Source organism: Ambystoma mexicanum, chromosome 1q (genome assembly GCF_040938575.1).
Source record: "Ambystoma mexicanum isolate Mex_15411 chromosome 1q, UKY_AmexF1_1, whole genome shotgun sequence".
NCBI classification, from domain to species: Eukaryota; Metazoa; Chordata; class Amphibia; order Caudata; family Ambystomatidae; genus Ambystoma; species Ambystoma mexicanum.
The window spans coordinates 1,404,198,737-1,404,223,144 of record NC_090922.1 but is presented as its reverse complement, the minus strand read 5'-3'; the positions used below and the strand labels follow the sequence as shown (position 1 = coordinate 1,404,223,144).

Sequence of the window (24,408 nt, the reverse complement as noted above, 5' to 3'; positions counted from 1 at the left end):
GGCTCTGCTTGTGGTTGACTCTCGAGCTTCGGAGATAGTACGAAGACATAAAGCATGTAAAGTGTATCTGTTTTAACCTGAGGCTGTCCAGTTTTTGGGACACTCCCCAAGGACTGAGAACTGACGCTATATGATAGTATTACATGTTTCATTAGAAAGTAACTCTATACTAAATGTCGGGTGTGGTCAGTATGGTGGTAGATGGTTTTTTGGGGAACATATATATTGATGATGTTGATGTATAGGATGAGTACTCACCTTGCTAACCTCTAGGCTATTAATTTATATACATTCAGTTTAAGGCTTATGAAATTGTATATGCTATACATTTTACTTATTTTTACACGTGTTGGAAATACATACATTTGTATTCATTATGAATTAATGACATTTAATGGATTTATTTTGATCTGCTTTAATGACATCACTTGACAAAATAAAGCAAATGAAATGAATGCTGATGATGATATAGAAAAAGATTATGATTCATCGAAGTACATTCAGCGGCAGTACATGAGTCCAGAAAACACTGATACTGCGGGGTAGGGGCACATTGCCACATTTACAGGGATGGGAGGGAATCCAGACAGCATGTTTATAAGTGTGCATTGCCTCTAAAACACATTCTGCACGTGTAAAATGCCACTGTTTTCTAGCTAGACAACCAATGGTGGCACCTTGAGCATCACCATCACCCTCGCAGTCAAGTGTGTGCAGTGGGCCACTCCTTAGCCCACACTGGAATGCGAGCGTGGCATTTTTTCAACCAGGGCAAAGGTCAACAACATCTCACCACCTGACCTTTGTCAAAGAAAACAGTATGCTAGGGGATTCCTGAGACACACTTTGGTTCAACATCTTGATTTTCCACCACACACAGGTGTGTGGTGAACACACAAGACCTCAATTGTGACCCCCCTTAACCAAGGACATGTAAACCATTGGACAGAGCATTGATCATTTGTCTGTGATGGCACAACGAGTAACCTCCAGTCAACATATGGTTGGATCCCCAAGTAGTTCTAGAGGGCAGCAAATAACAGTCTGTACATGTTATTTGGCACAAGCCTCCTTGTTGTTTGAAAGGTTTTGATAGTGCATGCCAAAGGGCACATTGAAGACCACAAAGATTACACCTAGGCTCTGTTTCTGCTGACAATGGGTTGAACATTCTTGCTGAGCTAAAATGCAGGGTCATGTACGTTTCTTGCTTAGCACAAGTCCTTTGAATTGTGGTGACATGTTTCATCAGCAATTATCAGCCCATGAAGGATAAGATATTGTCACAGCCCAGAGGTCATCCCACTACGGCCAGGACTGCATTGAAATAAACGTGTTACATTAATTTCGGGAGCCCAAAGTTTCCAAAGCAAATTGCCGAAAACTGCAATTCTTCATCGTACATGTTGGATCTGCTACCATCACTGATAATTGCAACTGCAACAATCAAGCTTTAGATGTCTCATTCTTTATAGTAAGCCAATGGAATATGCTGTCTGAGGTCTATTGGGTGTTGGAGCTTTTAGGCCACCAATCATGTACTATGTCACAATGTATTACTCTGCAAGCTAATGAGCCTGCTAGGACTGAACCTATCCAACATAGTAAGGGCCCATGATTAGGCTGTCGAGGTGCATAAATCACAGCTGGTGCGAGACGTGTCCTCAACCTTGCTTGCAGAGCCTGCATAGCCTCAAAAGAAGATACGTAAAACAACAGGAAAATATTGGAGAACAGATCCCACTGTTCGTTCTATAAAATATATACAGTATTCTCTCTGTTGCAGATCTGCTTTGTGCACCAGGATACTATGTCATGTGCCAATACTACAAGGAAGATAAAGGGGAGATACAAACCAACACATGCATGGACAATATTAAGAAAGTGTAATCATAATTGATTACTTTTCATAGTCCACTTGTTATTCAAATTGTGCAGTCTATAACAGAGACTAATTTGAAATAGTTATTCATAAATGCTTTTACAGTACTTACCAACACTTGTTCATCTTAGTGCTTCTTCAGGGCTATTCGCATTTCTTAGACATTGGGAGATTCCAGAAATTCTCTGTAATAAGAGGTTTAGGATATTCTTAAAATTCCATTCAATCCTTGCCATATAACTTTGTACAAGTATATTGTTGCTGATATACTCAATCCCTTAGATACATTGGCGCTTTGATGCCAATTCAGTTCTATTGGTCATTGATAATCTCTTTTTTTTGGATGCATCAATGAAAATGTATGCCTTGTGTCTGGTACGTGAATGGCCAAGTAAGATGATTCTAGCAACATAGATATGAAGTTCTTCTAGAATCTTTACTGCACAGTTTGTTAACTTGTACTGGCATTTCCTCATTGCCTCGTTCCGTTGATTCTGTTTGTACTGTTTGTACTAATACCTGTAGGATGTTCACAAAGGGTTTTACAAACGGTTTCTTTTAGTTCCAATTTTTGTTTGTGAGTTGGAAGGACAAAAATGGTTTAAGTGCTCATGTGGTGTGATCATGAGACTTAACGTTGTACCTGTTCAGACCTCCTGAATCTGGATGATTTGATTACTTGAATTTGAAACAGCATAATTACCAACTATGCAATGCAATGTAATGTAGCTTTTCATTTGTATAGTGCCTTTTCCCATTGGTATGGCTTCAAAGAGCTGAAGGCAAACACACTTGGAGGCCAAAGTGTAATGTATGAGAGATTCGTCAGAGGGATTTAGAATGTGTGTGTGTGCATTTTAGCCAATACGAAGTTAGGTAGGGGTGACCAAGTCCCTACTAGTGACCTATGTCAAACTGGCTTGTGGATGGGTGATGTGGGGTTGTTGGGAGATTATGCAAGTGCAGAGACGGATTATATTTTGAGGTAGACCGAATTTCCTGTCTTGGGATATAGCTGCATTCTAATGGCAGAGATGGCAGAGGTGCTGTGCAATCTGTCTTCAAGTAGTGTATGAGAGTAGATGCCGGCAGGTGGGTGACCATACTTGTGGCTATCGTCCATCGACATGGAGTGTGATACTTACCCATGCGTCGTGGCTGGTTTCTTCTTTTCGTAGATGTGGTGCAGATTCTGTCCTTTAGTTTGCTGGAGATTATACTCTGTCACTCAGTAAGTTCTATGAGGGGTTGACTGCTGCCTTATCCTATCTGATAGGGGGGTTAAATAGCCTGATGTGCAGAAAGGGTTCATCAGGATGTGAGGGGGGAAGTCAGGTCTTGAGGGCCTTCCAAAAGGCAAGGTGATCCGCCTCACTGGTGGATGCCGAGGTGAATTTTGTTCCAGATTTTTGGGAGCTTGGATGGAGAAGGAGGATCACCCTACTCTTTTCAATTTGAAGGAGGGGATGACAAGGAAAAGTCTGGTTCCTGATAATAGGTTTTATTGGTGTGGTGAAGGTATTGTTGAAGGTATTCTGGGCATGTTGTGTGCAGGGCACGTTGGGTAATGCACATGGCTTCGAAAGGGGACGTTGCCCGATAGGGAGCCAGTGGAGGACACAGAGGGCAGGTGGGATGTGCTCTCTGGGACCAAGTGTTAGGAGGATCCTATCTGCAGTGTTTCGGAACTGTTTCAGCTTTGAGTTGACATGCAGGGGTGTCCAGGTAAAGGGAGTTAGTGTAGTCTCGGTGGGTGAAGATGATGGTCATCATTGCTGTGGCTCTGTGAGGGTAGGAGAGGTAAGGGAAGATGCATCTGAAAATGGAGGGATATAGATAGGAAGATTTAGACACAGTTGATGTGGTGTGAAGTGTCACATATTCGTCCATTGTAAATCCCATGTTCTTTACTGAGTTGAATGTGGCGGGAGGAGGTCTAAGGGAGGACGGCCATTACAGTGCTATAATCCTGCAAATCATGATTTTGTTTTTTCTGGGGTTGAGGAGGAGGTGTTTAGCCATCATCAGTCGTCAACATCTGTGAGACATGAGGTGAGATTGGGATGGAGGATGGAAGAGTTATTAGGGATCTTGAAGATGATCTGTGTGTATTCTGCGTAGTTGTAGCAGGTTAGGTCAAGTGAGCAAATAACGGCAGGAAGGAGACTCGGGTAGAGGTTGAAGAGCAGGGGGCTAGGAGAAGGGAGGAATGAGTGTGATCAGTTAATGAGGAAGGAGGAAATGCTCTGTCTCTAATATTGAGTGACTGGAGTCTGTCTGTGAGGATGAAGTGGTTGATAGTGTCAAAAGCCGCTGAGAGGTTGAGGAGGATAATTGTGGCACAGCCTTCCGAATCTGCGGTTATTTTTAGATCATTCCAGATGAAGACAAGGGATGATCCAGTTACTCAAAGGGGTCTGAAGCCAGAATGGCCGGGGTAGAGAGGGGAGTTTGATATGGTGAAGAGTCAAAACAGGGAATACACTGTTCAGTCAATAACTTTGCCTATGAAGCAAATGTTGGAGATAGGTCTGTAGTTGGCCAGAAGGAGAGGTTCAATGGATGTTTTTTTGAGCGGGGATTTGATATGTGATGTCTTGCAAGCTGCTGGGAATATTCCTAAGGTGAGGGAAGAGTTAATGATGATTTTGCAATGCTACCTGCACAAGCTAAGGAAAGGATCTCTTTAAGGAGTGTAGGAGGGAATGGATGTCCCGGAGATCCGGATGGGCAGCTGCTGGCAATTAGCTTCAGGAATTTGGGTTAAGATATGGGAGAGGAGGAGGAGAGTATAGGGAGGACAGAGGAAGGGTTTGTGGGGCCAGAAGGGGGATCAGGTGATGGGGTCAGGAGCACTGCTAGCTTAGTGCTGATGGTGCAGTTTCTTTCTACAAAACTATTGTGGAGGTGGTCTGAGAGGGCCTCACAAAGTGCTTGGGATTTGAGGGGAGTGCAGTGAGGGGCCTTGAATGATCTTGTGGGGTTTCCTGCTGGCGTTACAGGCATTCATGACTATGGATAATGTCAAAGCAAGTTAATGTGACAGTTCTAAACTAAATGAACATGAACAAATCATGCTTGTTTTAAACTTGATCTACATTTTTTTTCATCTCGTTTAGTTATGACAGCAACAACCCAATTTATGGACAGACCCGAAATCCATTAAACCTAAAGAAGTGTACGGGGGTTCCACAGACGGAGAGGGGGCTTTGATTGGTGGAGGGGGCTCCGTTATCGGGATGGGGTCAGATATGGCTGGAAGTGTCCGTTTTCCAGCGAGTTTCTGTGGCTTCTGTGCGCTCTCGCCAACAGCCTTTAGAATAAGGTAAGTCCTGCCCTATATGTTTGATTACCAGCGATTTTCTTTTTGTTTATAACAAATCAAACTTTCTACTGCAGCACTTTCTATACGTTTTTAACTGTTTCTTGTTTTCCAATTTTGTATTTCGTCCCACTTTGTTTAGGATGGGTAGTCAATTGTATTTACGTGAGAAAATAGCATATTTATCATGTTGTTTCTTGTTTTTGGATTTCATTATAAAAGCGTTGCCCCAGTTAAGCTACACATTTGCAAATTAACATTAATGTATTCTTTCAATGTATTTTTTCAGTAGGTATTGCTCAAGGCTAAACATTGCCCTTTGTGTGAAAATGCACTGAAAAGAATGTTTTTTGTACTAGGGCAATTTGACAAAGTGCTAATACCATGCACAATTCCACTTATAACACTGCAACGTGTCTGTAATGCGAATATCTAATTTAACATACCAGAAAGAACTCCTCCCTCCCACCTCAGAATCTGAATAACGAGGAAGGCAGAAGTGGAGTCCCGCACATGCGCAAGTCCAGTGTGGAGATGCAGTATCCAGAAGCCACAGTGAGACAGGGTAGTGGCACAGGTACTGTGAATCCACGGGTTTGCACAGGCAGGTAGGAATGAAAATGTGTAGGCGTCCAAAGGGTAATAGTGCCTATAATTTCAAGAACATTTTCATTTCTGATTGGCTGAGGAGAACGTTTGAAAAAAGGTGCTACAACAAAATAATTACTTCAATGAAATGCATGGTTGTGAATTCATGCATCGAGGAAAGGGCTCTGTACCCAAACAAAGATGGCTGCCTTATAAATAAGCAAAGGGCTGTTGGCAATCAGATTTCTCTTTTTTCTTCCATAGTGGACCTTCAGAAATCGTTATTTTTTTTTAATACTTCAATATACTCACAGAATATTCTAAATACCTGAAAAAGTGCAAAATAATAATTTGCAGATTTCTATGCATACATAACTTTTTTCTTCTCTTTTTGTTTAGTGTCATGGGTATGAGTGATCCTGTCGATGGCCAAACTGGAGGTATGGTTCTAATAAGCACTGCTGATTGTATTAACACAATATTTTAACACAATATTTTAAACACAGATACTTTACATTTGACTTCTCTACAACTGGGAATCCATACAATTGCCCGTGGTTATTGTCCTTTACTTCTATATCTCTAATGTCGTTGATATTGCTCTACTGCGAGTCATTACTGATCTCTGTTATCATCCCACAAGCTTCAATCAGAGCAACTTACCGTCCTAGGGTTTACCCCAACAATGACAATTCATTGTTCAAATGGTCCCAGGAATTGGGGTTTTTACTCTGACTTGTTAGCCGGTCCGATAGCACAGCGAGTAGAGCGCTCCTTTTGACATCCGTGCAGAACCTACCGATGAAGGTTCGAATACCGGCAGGGCCACACTCTGCCTTTCATCCTTTCGAGGTCGATAAATGAGTACCACACACCATGGGTAATAACTAGCGCCCGGATGTCCGAGGGTTTGTAGTGCTATATAAATGCTAAATCATAATTATTATTAAATGTAAAAGCATTATTACAATTTTTTTCTTGAATGTGTTATTATATACTTGCAGGTGTTTACTCTATAATTTTTTTCCTACTGACATCAATCAGTGTTTTCTCTTTGATGTGTTGTATTTAGCTGTCTCCACTGGTATCTTTAGTCTGTCTATTATTGTGAAGTAACCATATGCCTCTGTGACACAATTCTGTTCACGCCACAATAAGTACAAGTGTGAGCAAAGTCTTCTGTGTGCTCTGCCCAAACATATGCCACAAGACGTTGAGCTCAGAGGTTTTTCAGTCCTCATTATACAGACTAAAGTACAGAGTATCAATGGCCATGCAGTGAAATGCTCTGAGGGCAAGATGTACTCTCCAAAGATGCGAATGGCGTGCGAAAATCTCAGAGGAACAGTAAGGTAAGTACCAAATTACAAGAAAATACCCAGCAAAGCTTTAGGAAATGATCAGTCATTACTAAACACACTGATCAACCACCTCTGCACGTGGAATATGCACAGGAGAATAAACTGACTATGTACTTATATCTTGTGTGGAGTCTGCTTGGGGATCTGGGGGGCAGGAAAATGGCCTTCTGGGCAGGAGCATGGTCTTCCTTGTGTTGTCGCGTGGCAGCTTGATACGGAGTGATTTGGCACGTGAAAAAACAGCATGTCAGCATGTAATTCGAGGAAAGGCCCTTAGCGCGTAAGCGCGTATGTGACGTAACACGCGTGGGCGTTTCCCTCGTCACGGATGCATTGTGATTCAGCATGTGAAAAAACAGCACGTCTGCGTGTTAATGCATGTAATTCGAGGAAAGGTCCAAAGCGCGTAAGTGACGTGACGCGCGCAGGCGTTTCTCTCGGCACCGGTTAAAGATGATCGGGTCCCAGCAGTTCGCTGTACGTGCCTTTTGTGGAGACCGACGCGTGTGTTGCTACTTCTGATTGTTTCACGCGCCATCACAACTTCACAGTGGATCAAGGATGTATCTCTTCTTTTGGCGGGGGTATTGGCTATGCGTGTTTTTCATTACCATGCTAGTCAGACGGTGAGTCGCGCATGGTATTTTTCCCACTCCGGGTCCCCCTGTGTATCGCATACCCGTTTTTGAGGTCATAGTAGCCTGCATGTCCCACGCGTATGTGTTTTTTACATGTCCCAGGGTGCCACTGCGTACTGCGGGAGGTTAATTCCACACACCTGGGCTACCTGGGGTTGCGTGCACAGTTTTACTGCAGTTTTGGGGTGTCTGAGCGTTGCGTGACCCGTCACTATATCACTGGGGTCACATACAGCCTTGCAGGTGCACAGGGGTGCTGTTAACTTCTTGTATCCCACCCCCTTCACCCCAATTGCCCATGACTGTTGTTGTGTACACCTCCCATTGGCACTGCAGACATCTGTGCCGGCACTACTACATCTGTGCCATGGTTGGGAGGCCAAAAAAGGTGAGGGGTGCCTCAGCTGGGCGTACTCCACGTGGCGGGCGTGGTCAGGGACATGGTTGAGGTGACCAGGGAGTAGGGGGACTCCAGGGTGGCTGCAGAGGGGGAAGAGGCAGGGGTGCGCCACTTTGGCACAATGTTGTGCCATGTTTTGGTGCAGTCATGACACCACCCCCTGTGGTTCTGGGAGATGCAGCTCTTGCATCTGTCACTGGCGCCAATGTGACTGAGCTGTCCGTTTCATCGACTGCCACGGGCCCAAGGGTAGTGGTAGCTGCAGGTGCAGCTGTGAACACCACCACCCAGGCTAAGGGTCGGCCAGCGCATGCTGCGTTGGCACCTGAAGAGTTCCAGGATGATTTCCAAGAGGTCAGGAGGCACACGGTAATTGCAAGCAGGGCTTCCCTGACCAAGACACATGTCCCTGGGGAAGTATTATCACCTGCTTCCCCGAGCAGCCGGGTGTTGGCAAGTGCATGGGCAGATGCAGCCGACACCACCCTGGCTGTGAGTCTACCATCCAGGACAGTCCAGGTCAATGACCTTGGCAAAGCAGATGTTGCTGTGCAGGGTCCAGTCAAGGGCACCCAGCAGCCACTGACGTAAGTCAGGGCTTTTGTCCTTGTTCCACCTGCCACTCCCTCGGTTCAATCCACCAGCACCACTTCCCCTACTTATCAGGGCAGCATTTGCCAGTCAGGGTCTGCATCACTGCCCAAGAGGAGGAACGTTGCATCTGCACAAGAGGCTGGGACCCCACACATGGCTCCGGCCTCCGGAACATCAAGGAAGAAGCCTTTCTGCAAGCAGGGACTGGACTTCCTTGTGGACTACGTTTCAGGACACGACCATGATATGCTAGTGGGCCCGAATTGTCACACTATGGCTGCCCAGTGTTTGTCCCACTGGAAGCATGTTGCCGAGGGTGTAAGTGCATTCGGACATGAGGTGCGCACATTTTAGGAGTGCTTCCTTCCTGTTCTTAACTCTTAGATCAAGGGCGTCTCTCGCCCTTGATCTAAAATTTGGACATGCTTCTGTCCAAAGTGAAGGGCAGTCAAAGAAAAGGGCAATTCCTGTTTGGACCTGCTCGGATCAGGAGGATCCAGGGTCCAACCCTCTTCTAAGACAGCAGGTAAGCGTGCACCAACATGTGTTTACACCCTCTGTCCCCACAGGCCATCCCCACCCTCTCTGGTCCCCCCGTGTTGTTCGCTTGTGCCCCCCCCACTTCCTGCACACAGTCTGTCCTGATACATTCTGGTTTCACCATCACCATCTTGTGGCCGATGCTAGATTTTACTTTTATGGACTTCATTGATTCACGGTGTGTCACCCTTTCTCAACTCTCATGCTGGACTTCCTTTGCATCTTGTACTCATGGTGACCCTGAATCATGCTGTTCCCATCTTCATCTTGTATCGAGACTTGCAAGGTTATGTGTTACTACTGACTTCTGCTATTGTATTCGCTCTCCCCTCTTGCTTCTCCACTCTTTTTGACTGCTTACTCTCTGTTCTGTCCTCCCCTCCCCTCTCCCTTTTCCTATCTCCTCCCCTCCTCCCCTTACTTTCTTCTATGCACTTACTCTATCAGAATTGTCCCTGGACCTAGTATGATAGCAGCTTCGTCTGTTGCTCCCCCATCCCCTTACTGTTCCCCCCTCGCTCCAGCACTATCTGAAACGTTGTCAGGCCTAGTACGATAGTAGCTTGTTTTGTTCCTCTCCTCCCTTTCTGCACCCCTCTCCCTCACCTTTTGTTTTACTTCAGCTCTACCAGAAACATCATCAGGCCTAGTACGCTGGTCGCCTGTCTGTTTCCATTTCCTTCGCATTCTCCCGCTCCCTTCCTTATCTATGTCTTAGCACTTGCTCTATCTGAAATGTCGTCAGGCCGAGTATGATAGTTAATTTCACATCCTTACTGTTCATGGCCTGTAAAAAATGTCATTGTATTTTCTGTTGTTTCCTCCCTTGCCTTGAAGCACTTTGAAACACATTGTGTATAGGCGCTATATAAATAAACTATCATATCATATCATATTGCGTTAGGATGACCTCTGACACTGTGCTAAACTGAAGCATGCCTCCAATTATGCATTGATTCAGGTGACTGGTGGTGGGTCACCACCTGAGGAGGAATATCTCACTTCGCACGAGCTGATCGATGCAGAGATAATACCAGCAGAATTGTACGAAGGAGTGAGAGAGATGCTGGACTTGGATGCCCTGTCCAGTGAGTTTTGTCACGTGTTTTTCCAGTCCATGTGTGGTTTGCTTATGTGATGTGTTGTGTTGTGCTTGTCTGCCACTACATGCTATGTGTACATGGTTCTCATTTGCGAGTCATGCAATGCTTCACTGATGCATTCCTGCTGTGCAGCATGCTGGACATGTAGAGCAGATGGGGACTGTCTTCATCACCACAATTGCACCCTTGCACAATTGCACCCTACTCACATGCTAGTCACCCCGCTACCCCTCCAGTCCATGTTCCAACTCACTGTCTCTTCTGCATGTAGCCTGGGGTGTCTTTCCACTCAGCACTGGGACTATGTCATCACATGCCTGCATGTGGGTACTCCACGTAGGCATGCTTCCTTGCCCCTCCACCCCCCTGCACCCCAATTTCACCATGGCACTGGTGGGTATCATGTTGGACTACTGCAATGGCCTGTTCAATGCTCCTGTGTACCTGCACACTTCCCCCTGCCAACCTGCCAGACACATACAGTGGGGTACATCCTTTGTCCTTGATGCAGGGTGTCTCACTCGGACTGTGCAGATGGCAGATGCTACGCAGGGACATGAGTGCCCATTCATGCTCCATGTGCATTCCATGCATGCCACTATGTGTCCTTGGCAGGATGAAAATTGTAGTACGTGTCCAGGATGACATACATTTAATGGCATTTGATCATCCATTCCATGCCCAATCTGGCTCAGTCCTGCATCACGCACATGTTTAGGGTGTTGTAGTCTGTGTGGGGCACAAGCCTCCCCCAGTTTCTGGCCCCCCGACTCTGTTCAACTGGTGTAGTGCATTCTGCACAAATGGGTGTACTACTGAGGGTTCATCATGTGTCCTGCTTACTGTCCCATTCTCATCTGCTGTGTTGTCAGTTGACTCAGATGATGCAATTGACGCTAGTCAACACTGTCTGCCAATACACAGTTCTCTGGTCAACCTTTCGCTGCCATGCAATGCCTCCCTGCATTTTCACTAAGGAGGGGGGGTTGCCTGTAGCCATGCAACCCATTGCATGCACATTGCATGTGATGCCTGAACTTGCCCTTACACTGCCTTCATGTTTATTGATTGACATCATAATGTACTTGTTCATGTAGATAGTCGGTAACATACAAATGTTCTGCACTGCACCAACCCACTTCTGAGCCATGTTACACCGTTCTACATGCATAATCACTGCTGCAATGTCAAAGTGACCAGGCATGCATGGTCAGATTGGCATCCCTTCACTGTCATGAAAGCCACAGGCACAGGTGCATCCTGTGACACATGTACTCAGTGTTGGAACACCCTATTGGGTGTTTAGCAAAGTTGATTGTTCAATCTGCGGCCTATAACAACTGGTAAAGGCCACTGATTAATTGTAGCCTGCCAATCAGGTTGTAATGACTGTGGAGCTGCCTTCACGTGTGTATGTGTACATTTTCACATACATCGAAGCAAGCAGCGTTGTAGCTGCTTGTTTTGTTCTATAGGTTGCTGTTCATAATCACCGTACGGGTGTATATGGACATGGGTGTTCTTGAACACTTTCACATGTACATATGCAAGCAGATTCAACGTTGTGTAGTGCAACATTGCAGCTACTCACTCATGTGTGTGTGAAGGTGTTCATTTACACGTGTTCTCTCCAGCTTTTTGGTTCAATGACTGAAATGTAGTTGATTAACGTTAATGCTGCTGCGATTCCAGCATTGCGCCCGTTATATTCTATTGACACAATCCTGAAGGTGCACTGTGGTGCAGTATGTGTACGCCCAGGCCCACTTAGATAATCTGCTGCGGCCTGCCGTGATGATTTGACACACTGAATAATGGTTTAGGGCACAATCAATGCACAATGTGCTCAATCAGGCCCTGAGGGGTGTTCTGGAGGCTTCATGGCCGGCAGCTCGGACCGTACTGTGCTTTATGGTCCCTCATGCCTGGTTGCAGGCCCTCGCTTTGCTCATGAAATTCATTATGTCTACATGCCCCATGTGGCCCGGTACAGGCCGAGCTGCAGATGGATGAAGCTATATTGGTGATGATGGTTTAGTGATGCATTTGTACATGCATATTACGTGTGTCATTGTGTGTTTGGATTCACTTGCAGCTGTGGCCATTTTACAGTTCAGACATGCTTATGGTATGTGCCATCTCTTTGTTACCATCTGTCGCTTCTGCCTGTGACATGTGCCTGACAGAGGTAGTTTGTGATGGAGGTGATATACTGCATTCTGTACATGTGTAGGCTTTGCTATTTAGACACATCAATTTCTGCTTTTGGGATGTGTTTGCATATCTGTACCACTGAATGCATGCAGGATTTTCATTTGTGTGTGACATGTCTGCTTCATGTGTTGGCTGTCGATGTTATGTCTATGTGTGTGCGGGTTATGTGCTTCTGATATGTGTACTCATTTTTGTTTTTTCCACATTGCAGATGATGTTGCAATGGAGCCAGAGGATGGTGTCGTCATTCCAGACACAGGGTTGCTATCACATAAGCAACCAGCAAAAGTGAGGGTCGGGGGTGGTAGGCCACGAGAACCCACTTGTGCTCCAGACCATCGTGTGTAGGGCTGGCAATGAGTCTAGCCTGGATGATCACTCAGATGACAATGTTGAGTTGGATGCGCGTCATGTCCATTCGTCGATGGTGAGTGATTCTGATGCGGACAATCTTATGTCCATGACACCTGCACTGAGGGGCCAGACGGTGTTGGAACTTCCGCCTGTGGTGAATAGGGACGCACGGTCACACTCCACACAAGTCGATGATGTGCCTGGGGCATCACGTCAATGGAGGCATGTAGTCCTGCAGCCGCGGACGGTGGCAACCCAGCGAGGACTGCAGCTTTTTCGGCCCAGGGTTTCAAGCCCGGCAACATGGTGGCTGTGTGCCACCGGGTACAATGAGTGGGAGCGATCCATGTGTGCCAATTCAGTACAACAGGGGGCAGAAATTGATAAGATCGCTCAGAACATGGAATGTGTGGCCCAATCTGTGCTCCCCCCTGCCAGGCAGGTGGAGCACCAGCAGCGGGCAGCACAGTCCATGGCCCGGTCACTCAGGCTGGGCATGGCGGCCTCAGACACGGCACGCTGGACTGAAATGGTGTCTCTGCATTAAGCACTTTCTGCTCACGCAGAGGCACGCAGGGAGGCCCTGAGGGATGACCAGAGATCCCTCAGATCTACTCTGGGTGTGCTCTTGATGTCACAGAGGCAGCGGACAGAAGAGAGGTTGGAGCTCACTTTCTGCTCACGCAGAGGCACACAGGGAGGCCCTGAGGGATGACCAGAGATCCCTCAGATCTACTCTGGGTGTGCTCTTGATGTCACAGAGGCAGCGGACAGAAGAGAGGTTGGAGCAGCTTGAGAATACCATCTCGGCTGAGCTACGTGCATGCCGGGAGGTGCTCCAGATGTCATGTCAGGCCATGCAGGAAGAACTCCGTGTTACACGTGCTACCTTGCAAGAGGAAGCACGCGTATCACGTGAGGTTCTGCATGCTGACCTACGTGTCATCGGCGTGCAGAACCAAACTCACCAGTCCCGCAGACTTGCTGCCAACGAGGGGCAAGCTGCGCATAGGCATGGTCAGGGTACGGTACCACATCCACCTTTTGAGTCAGAGGGTGAGGAGGATGACGACCTATCTTCTACACAGGTCAGGCATTGCAGGCGTTGAGCCCATGGAGTTTTTTTTTAATCTCAAAATCATTGCATGTGGGTGTTGAGGTTCACCCAGTACCTCCCCCCTCCTGGGTGCCTTCCCCCCCCGGGTCTTATGTGGCCATTTTTTATTTTTATAGTTAGTTTAATTACTTAATATAGTTCAAAATTGTTTGTCTATTGTGCATTCATGTGACGGTGTGGTGCTTTGTGGCTTTTAAAAGCATCCACTGTCTGTTGCAGCTGGGCCATTCAAGCTTGCCTTGTGTATGTGTTTGCGGCTTGGGGTCCTGATTCACATATGCCACTCCTGCTTCCCCTATCCATGGGCTCGCAAGGATGGTTTGGTGTTACAACCATTTACACAAGGGCATTGGACTTTCGTCAGATCTGTGGCCTGTCTGCTGCTGTACTACTTGTGTTAACACCCCTAGTGGGGATTATGGATGTTTTCTCCATGGCATGTCTGCAATAAATGTTTGTGGGTACATTATTGAAATGTCCATTTATTGATGATGATTGTGAAGTATGTTCTTTTCTTGCCTGTATATGTGCTTGATGCACTTCATGCTGTATACAATAGCCTGCACGCTTTGGCTGTTAAAGTCACACTGATGTGGGAGGGGGCCGGATGTTGACAATGTCAAGTTGGTACATGTTGAGTTCAGCCCCTGGTGATTGTGGAAAAGAAGGATGCATTAGGAATGTGACCCAAGAGGCACAAGTCATGGTCCAGTCCTCACCTGAGATATCCGCCTATACTACTACTGCGCTCCATTCCGTTTGGACTTTGATGCTGCCTGAGGGTTCAGTCTTCCTACTGGACTACTGCTCTTTTAATTGTTTTTCAGACTCTGGTGCCTTTAGTCCCTGTTCTTCTTCCTGCTACTGTCCTTGTTGCAGATCTGTCCGCCTGTCTCTCGGGCTGTTATTTCCACATACTCTTACACTGCCTCGGTTTGCCTCTGTACAATTCTGTTCAACAGCATCTTGCTGTTGCTCCTCCTGTCTTTCATCTGTTACATCCATGCCTTTATGTTGGCTGTTGGCTTTTGCCAATGCTATTCAACTGTTGTGGCTCTTAACTTGCTGTCAGCTGTTTCCGGCTATCTCACATTCTCTGTGCCATTCAAGACTTCTGCTGTCTCTGCATTTCTTTGTTCACGCTATCAGCTCAACCATCCTGTTGTGCCAACCACCTTAGTTATTTTTGACTCAAGTTCCAGCTCTACCTGTCAGGGTACAGAACCTGGGGTTGTGTGGGAGGAGGTTGGATGTAGGTCTCAGGCATGGCCCAGTGACAACCAGCATGAAGACACACACAGGAAACTTTCCAGCCTTATTAAAAGATGTTATGCCCTTTCTGCAGGAAAATGAGCATCCAGAGTACCTTTCCCAGCAGACACCGGGCCAAGAACTACAAAAACCTGGCCACTTTGGTTGTTGCACACGTGCACGTGTGTGTGCAAGCAGAAGCACGGGGCTTGTGCTCAGACGTCCGACAGAAGCAGACATGTTTCGAGGAGCTCCAAGCAAGGTGAGCAGTACAAGGGGCCACGCCCCAGCCGACCTTCCTCCAGGCCCCTCGCACATGCAAGGTGAGTAGCGCCAGTGCTGGCGAACTTAGCCAGGTGTTGGGGGAGATACACACAGTACAGCTAAGCCGCGCTGAGGAGCAAATGCCAGGAAGCTTTCACAGTTGCCTGGGGCACATGCAGGGGGTGACAGCCATATCCTAGAGTGCCCCTGATCCATAGAAGCCAAGGTATTAGCACAGTAGAGTTCCTAGCCACAAACTAATACAGCACAAGGGGGCACCCAGCGATGCACAAACTCGAGTGCAGTGCATATCATTAGCATATGCAATTAGCCACGTGCGCTGCCTATAGAAAGCCGTGGGTGGCAGACCGCTACTTGTACTGAAGTTGCACCTCGCCACATGCATCTAGCAGCACATCCAAGGCACATTCTATCATGTGTGATTCTTAACACATGGTCTTCCGTTTAATGCGGGGACATGTGCGGCTACCTTACAGCATTAACAGTGTATTAACCTTCACGGGGGCCAGCAAAACTATACGGACAAAGCAGCAGACAAGAGTGCTTGTTTGGAGAGGTGTCACTAAGTTCGAGACATGAAAGGTGTTATGTGTGTGTGGGAAAAACACACACAGAATAGTAACTCACGCTCTCTTTGCAGCACTGAACTGCTCCTGTTACCGGACCCAAGAGTGCGCAGGCAGGAGGCCAACACTCACCCCAGAGATAAGTCTTTCTTTTGCTTGCCTTTGAGCCATATTGTACAATGTGTATGAAGTACATGGTTTCTCTTATTGAGTATGTGTAATTGTCAATAGTTGTATTTTGTATTTTCACTACTTTCCCTTGCCCATCAACCTCCCCTCTCCTGAGCCTCTTTCCGGTTATGTAAATACCAATGCCTATCCAACCAACAGATTCCTAACCCTCTTTCCCTGCCAGGGTCTCGGAGGCCTGTGTAAGTTTTACCGCAGAGGGGGTGGTTGGTTCATGCCACTCATGCGCCTGGAGACTGGAGCTGTGACAATACCCATCAGTTGTTGCATCCTCATTGATTATTGTGTACTGAAATTGCTACCCATCCAGTTGAACCATTGTTCAGCTCTGCTACCTTGGTATCATTCTGCTTGGACATGTGCTTGGCCATATTCAGCGACTTCAAGTCATCTACTGGTGACTCTTCCAGGGTTTTTTGGTGCCTACAGGCTTTTTTCCCTGGTTTGGGGGTTTGGCTCCTTGGAGTTCGCTGCAATTTGGTATTTTTACCAGTCAAGGTGGCCTCTGAGAAAGCTGGAACCTATTTACACAAAAGGTAGAACAAGGAAACCAAGGGGTAGAGGGATCATGAAGCCAGGTAGACTAGAAGGAAGAAGCCAACGGACCCCAGACACAGTTCTTCTGAAGGTCATGGTGATGAGTAAATGAGGGAGTGCCATTTGTTGTCGGACATTACGCTTGGGCTACAGTGTTTGGGGACTCTCTGACATTGTCATTGTGGGGTACTATGTACATGATGTGTTCTGCTGGACAATGGCTGTTCCTGTGTTGTGTTTACTTTTCAGGTGTCAGGGGATTGTTGTGGTTTGACATACTGACATACTGGGGTGTACACATGGCCAATGTTGACATGTGATGTGTACAGGACACTGAGGGTCACTTGATTTCACATGCATGTATTGAGTGCATGTCCATACGGACACACACACTTACACACACTTACAGAATTCTCCACCACACATTCAACCACCCTTCCATGCCCACACGTGCACACAGATTGCCTTCTCTGGCATGCTGTGTCCCTGCAGCGCATGAACACTTACCATTTGGGGATCGTGTACATGCATCAGTAGGTTATTTTTGTTGCTTATCCTTTTTATATGATGCTCAAGGTGTATCCCCAAAACAATGGCTGCTCACTGTGCTGTGTGCTGAACAGTGTGTTGCAGGAGACACACACAGCACACGGGTTAGGGATTTGCGGATTTGGATTGGCCAATGTGCATACCAACAGGCATTCTGTCTTTTGTTGATGGTACTGCTGGTGGCATGCATTTGTGTGTGACTTTCTATGTGTGGGAGGTTGTTGGTCAGTCATTTCATCTGATTCCATGTCAGGTGTGATTGTCTCAGGCCTATTTCCATTTATCACGTGTCACTTCGTATGTAATTGGTCATGTGTTGCGCTTTTGTTTTCCTCTTTTGATGTTGCATGCCATGTCATGGCGTGGCCAACAAGGGTGATGTGGGCTGGGAGGGCTTGGGTGACATACCACTGATTGTCATGGCCTGTTTTGCAGGGGGGTAGTGCGATTTACACCTTGCATGTGTTCCTTTTGGTCACACAGGATTGGTTATGTTTAAGTAGCTAGGGATGCACACAATGTGGCAAATCCATGGCAACATTCTCAGGGTGATAAGGTTGTGACTGTTGACTGTCTCTTTGTCATCATCGATTGTCACCTGGTATGTACCAGGCCTGTGTGCACTCCGCAGGGCTGGGAGATTAGGTGAAAAATGTGGCCACAAGATGGGTCCCCTCCCATGAGCAGCTCCTGTGCCTGTGGTTGGGGATGTGGGGGCACCACCATGTCCACCGGTATGCCTCGCCGTGTTGCAACATTGTGCAGGGCGCATGCTGCCACAATGATCCTGCACACTACTGGGGGTGCATATAGTAGCTGGCCGCCAGAGCGGTCAAGGGAGCGAAAGCGTGACTTGAGCACTCTGAATGTGCGCTCCACTATGCCCTGGTTGCAATATGGGCAGCGTTGTATCTTACCTGGGGTGGTGTGGTTCTGTGTTGGCGTCATCATGTGGTTGCTAAAAGGGTAGGCACTGGAGAGGTCATAATGATTGGGATTACTTGGGTTTGTGTATTTGTCTGTGTGTGACATGCATGCATGTGCACAGACATTTGTACTCACCAATGAGCAATGTGTCGCCATGCTTCCCAGCTTCCAGGTCTCGGCTCAGGGAGGACATTCTGTATCTGAAACTGTCATGGGTAGACCCAGGATAGTTTGCATAGACAGAGGTGATGATTCCATGGGCATCGCATACAACCTGTACGTTGATGGAATGCCAGTGCTTGCGGTTTCGAGAGATGTGCTCAGTGGCCCTAAATGGACATAGGGCCACATGGGTGCAATCTTTGGCACCAAGCACTTTGGGGAAGTGTGCCACCCTGTAAAAGTCCTGGACCATGGCTTGCCTTTCTGCGGGTGTTCTGGGCATGTGTATGTGCCTGCGGACTGAGGGGCACGCAGTCATGATTGCAAACACCTGGTGTAGGCACAGTGACTGCATGGCCTGTGGGACACCCCCAACTATGGCAGTTGTCCGCTGAAATGACCCAGCAGCCATAAAATGCAGGACATTGAGTACCTTTTCCAAGGGGTTTAGTGCTTGGGAGCACAAGGGCAAAAAAATGCAGGCCCTGACTATTCTCCTCCTCCTGCTGTGTCCCACGATCAGTGCTGCGAGAAATGGGACATTCATTGTAGCTGTATGTACGTGTTTGTTGTTTGTACACACTTTCATACTGCGTGGGGACGCTTCCGCCTGCCTTCATGTTGTGGATGTGTTTATGCCTGTTTGTGTCTTTTTGCATGCGCGGGTTTCCCCTATTCGATTCCAAGAATACGTGTTGTTCACGTGCTTGTGGGCGTTCCGTGTATTTCCCAGCAGTCCTTACCCAGTTACGCCTTCTTTTTCATGCATTATTCCCCATTCCGCATGTTCCGCCAACCTTTTGGTGTGTGCAACACGGTGCACGCTTTCACTCTGAGCATTGCGCACGGCGTTCAGGATGTTGCAGTGACGTGCGCGCCTGTGTGCGCCACGCACAGATTTGGCGCACATCCCGGGGAAAACACGCGCAGGGCCTTCCATGAAACGCACATGTGTGCTTGCTTTTTCACGCTTGCGCCAGCTTGCATCACGGTTTTTGGCACACATTTGTTCCATTAATCGGCCCCTGAATGTTTATCTGAATTTGATTTACTGCAATGTTGCTTAGTTTGATAATTTGTAGAGATATTGTGCCTCACAAAGTGAGCGAGTGTTATTTCTTTTCTTCCTCTGCCTGAGCTTTAAAGTAATGGGACAAGGGCTGAACGTGCCCAGCCGAGTGACTTCATGAAATGAACAGAGGAGGCTGCTAAATCACCTCTACAGAATAAAAACAGTAATTTAGTTTTATCATGGGGCAGTAGTTTAGCAAACACATTCTGTTCTGCTTATACACCGTTTTGGATCCAGAAGTTATCTGGAGTAATATTATTTCGCAGACTAATAGCTTTTGTGCTATTAAGGTTAGGTTTGCCGGGAGATGGCTGTATATGCAGTATGATATGTACGCATTTCTCTGCAACATAGAACTGTATTCCTGAACATTTGAGAGGCCTGGGTATCATTGGACTGTGCACAACAGATGGTGTGCATGTGTGTCTATACGGTGATCATGGACATGCATGCATGTACACACCCTGTGGGCTCTCAGACCCAACTGGGAACATCGTGAAACTGTTTAACAGATCTACCTAGAATGCTAAACCCATATACTAGAGATACTAATATTTGAAAAACAAATTGTGGAGCTGTGTTTCTGCATATCACTTTTTTATCACGCGACTCAGCCACATCATTCGCAGATCTTGACAAATGTTTTGACCCCAGTATATCTTTGATACCGGTTATACACAACCTTTACGGATACTGTTTATCATTTTAAAATTGGTTGGTTCCCTCCCATTCAATATGGGTGGTAAAGCCCATACCTTCATGCACTGGACATGGCCACAGGCTCACTACAAGTGGGAGGAGAGTGACACAGGTGTCCTTTTAAGAGCATAGACCTTCGGATGCTACCTCCTCTCAGTAGCAGTGGTAGTTGCAGGGTTGAAGGCCTACCTGGTGCGCCTTTGATGGATTGAGGGCCAGGGCTCGAGCATGGTATGAAGGGTATATCCAGATCTGGGAGAAGCTCCATAGTTGATCGAGAGATGTATTATTTTGCCACTGTAGAACAATTCTATTTATTTATTGGGTATTTATAATGTGCCTATACACAATGTGTCTCAAGGGACAACATGACAAGAGGGAGTGACAGGGAAATAGGGAGGACAAAATAACAAATGATCCTACTAGGCCTTGTGACATTAGGAGCATACAAGTGCAGTAAAGAGAAGTGCAGGTTAGAGGGAAGCGGCGGAAGTGCCGGTCAGGGTGGCAGGGCCTGTGAGAAAAACAAGTGCCAGAGGTGGCCAGAGCCCAGGGAAAGCAGAGAGTGCAGGGGAACGAAGGTCCACAAGTTAATTGCGAGGCAAGAGGCTGGAAAGGCTAAAAGGTGCATGCCAAGCAAGACTAGTGTGGCGTTAGGGGCCCAGAAGGACAAGAGCAGGTTGAGGGGGGTCAGCGGAGACCAAGTGCCGAGTTATACTGGATGAGGGTGGCTTGATGCCTTGTAATACCCTGAAGGAACCAGCCAGCCAGTCAAGAAGAAAACATGGACATTAGCTGGGTAGGAGAGAGGGAAGGAAGAAGTACAAAGAAGGGTCTTGTGAAGCTTCCAGAATTTAAGGAGATATGGCTCAGGCCTGCAATGGGCAGGGAAGCCATTCCAGAGGGAGGCACCTGCATAGGATAGATATCTACTCCCCACTTTCTGCTTGGAAAAGCGCCTGTCTTGCAGAGAGCTGTAACTAGAGGACCAAAGAGTTCTAGCAGGGAGTTATGTAGGGAGAGAGTTGGATGTGGATGGTTCCCAGGTCCCAGAAAGCCTTATGGTTGATGCAGAGGGTCTTGAATTTGATCCTCACAGCAACCGGAAGCCAGTGGAGAGATTTTGGGGCTGGAGAGATGACGTCCCTGGGCTTGAGGCCAAGGATACATCTTGCAGTCAAGTCTCAGTCTAATATCATTAGAAAAGCCCCAGAACACAGCCTCAAAAGTGGTTAATGCTACAGCTTTTTATATACATGTAACATTGTATTAATCCGGTACCTATTCACCTTAAGTGCTGGCATTTCCTATGATTTCACCTATACCTGGATTTACTTAAAAACGATCTGTTTTATTTTGGGAAGGCCCAGTAGAATTGGTGGGAATGTTGTCCACAAATAATTGCATTCTGAGACTCTGTTAAGCATGACACTCATGAAAAAGTTGTTGGCAACAATATTCCCTAAGACTCAGCAGCTTTGCATTGTACTTGGTTATCTTGATTTGAATGTCCCCTACATACATGAAGGCTGACCAAGTATAGATATACATTCAATAGAGTGGATCGTAATGCACACCCTGGAAAAAGTGGGTTTGCTCCCCATCAGCCCCACACCTGACTGGTGTCCCCATGGATATCCACAAAGAAGCTACAAAAACAGATGGCAACACAAATTACCTGAAGGTTTTTTAGAGGCAAGCTCTTTTAATCCAATCAAATATAGGCATCAACTTCATGAAGGCCAAGGAGACATGACCTCAAGGCCCCTGCACATGTTCGTATGTATCCAAGCAGCTGAAAAAACCATAGTGCACATCAGATATAGACTACAATGTTGCCAACCACACCAAGGCACTGTTCAAGGTAAGTCTGATGATTCGCTGTGCATTTTCTTAAATATGTGTTTGAGAATGCATAAAATCAGAATATCATGAAAAGCGCTGAGATTACCGGTGAGATTACCGAATTTCCCCTAAACTGAAAATGCGTATGGGGTAAGCTTTGAAAGCTGGCGATGTGGGGTGCATAAAGTATGGTGGGGATCCCAAAAATATGACAGTGGGACAGAAATATCGGACCCAAATTTGTAAAACAGTTTGCCAAATAACTTTACAGAGAGACAAAGAAGTGATATTGACCAAAAGCAACAGATCAGTTAACTTTTTGATAACTGCAACTTTGAAAATCTGTGGTTCTTTTAATTATAGCTGTTGAGTGAATGCAAAACCTAAATCTCTTATATTGCTGAATAACGACTAAATCCTTCATTTCAGTGCATTGTTAGAAACTATTTTGAAACTTGTGATATAATTTACGGAGCCGCTATTAAACATTTTGTAATGCACAAATACTATTACTAATTAAAGTCCCATGACACCCCGTTATACCAGCATCTACTAGCAGCCTAATTGGATGAAACTATTAGGAGCTAATCTGTTGGGAACAGGGTCTTAACCAGGAAAGTGGGCCGGACCGTAGTTCACTTAGTTTGCAATGGTGTGTTAATCCATTTAGTATTATCAGCAAGGTGCCTAATTAGGACTTGTGCAATTCCACAGCCATTCCAGGTGCACATCCAGGTATATAGAAAACTTCTGAAACTAGAATAAGATTATAGTTTGTCAAAGCTACAAACTAGAAGACGGCGCCACAATCAAATATACAAAAAATGCAGGGCTCTGTGCCTGGTTAGTGGCACCTCTCTCCTTTTCCGGTCTCTATCCAGGCCACCGCCGGCTCCGCTTTGCAGCACGGCTCTGCCCTTCAGTGACATTGGAACGTTGGCGACTTGCCTATAGGTATTGCTTCTTCTTCATTCAAAGATGATTGTGCCTTTTATTCTTGTTCCATGACACAAAAGGGGCATGTTGTAATTTCAGCTGTCAAGCCCATGGAGAGACCTGAATTGTCTTTTGCCAAACATTGAAAGGCACTTTCAGTGTTATTTTGGGGCCTACAGTTGGCTGTACATCAGTTTCTCAGATTCCCATACACGCAAACAATGTCTTAGTTATAGGGAGTACCTTATGGGAACTGAGCCCTTGTCCCTTTGAGGAGAAAAGGGACACAACAAACCTCCAGATTCATCACACAACCCAGGAACTTAAAGCCTTGGGGTCCATTAATTTGTGGGATAATAGTAATAGTAAGCAACCGCAGGATTCTACTGTTGGGGATAAGGGTGAGCACTGTAGATCCTGCAAATCACACATTTATCGAAATACACTACCTCTCATGTGTAAGTGTTATAATTTTGGCATTTCAGGTGGACCAAGAAACCTATTTCTACAAAGTTAAATCATCCAGTAATACCCTGTTATAGCTCCCTCTAGAACTCTGGCAGTAAAAAGATCAATAAATTGATGAAAAGCCTATCCACTGATCAAAAGTAGACACTAGAACAATAATCAAAGATGCAATATCCAAAACAAAATAACACCCACTGATGATGCTTCCCGGAATTTGAAATGTTCCAAGTAGCAGTAGGAGAGATACAGCAACACATTCTCGATACCTACTTCTCTTTCACTTCCCAAGTAAATGTGAGCTCTAAATCAGCTTTTTCTCCATTGAGAACTCTTGCGAGGGATCACAGAATTCATCCGAGTGGTCATGACCCAACCCACCTACTGCAAAGTAATCTATGCCAGACTTCCTGCTGAACCTTTGCATGATTAAGAGAAGCATCACAAACACGCTGCCCATCTCACCTTGTGATCAAATCGCAGATTACTCAGGCTACGAAAACGCCACAATGGATCCCAACACGTTGTGTTCAAGATATGATGCATCACAAACAATACTACCGAAAGGAAAGCCTCACACTACATTAAGAAAATTAATCCTCTCTACCAGCAAAGCAGACACACAAGCAGGTCGACCTTCCAAAATACGCTTGTTTCCTTTCAACCAAAGCTTCTTTGTTTTGGATGTGGAACCCTCCACCATTAAGACTTTTCACGACGAAACATGCTTTCTATGAACCTTTCACCTGTCCTTTGTGAATGTCATGAGAGCCTTGATTCACAACTTGTTCTATATTGCATATGGATCCTAG

General features: G+C 46.3%; 1 pseudogene; it reads left to right on the top strand.

Moving 5' to 3' along the window:
- LOC138548266 (vitamin D3 hydroxylase-associated protein-like) overlaps positions 1-24,408 on the top strand; it is a 614,371-nt pseudogene that overhangs the window by 300,945 nt on the left and 289,018 nt on the right.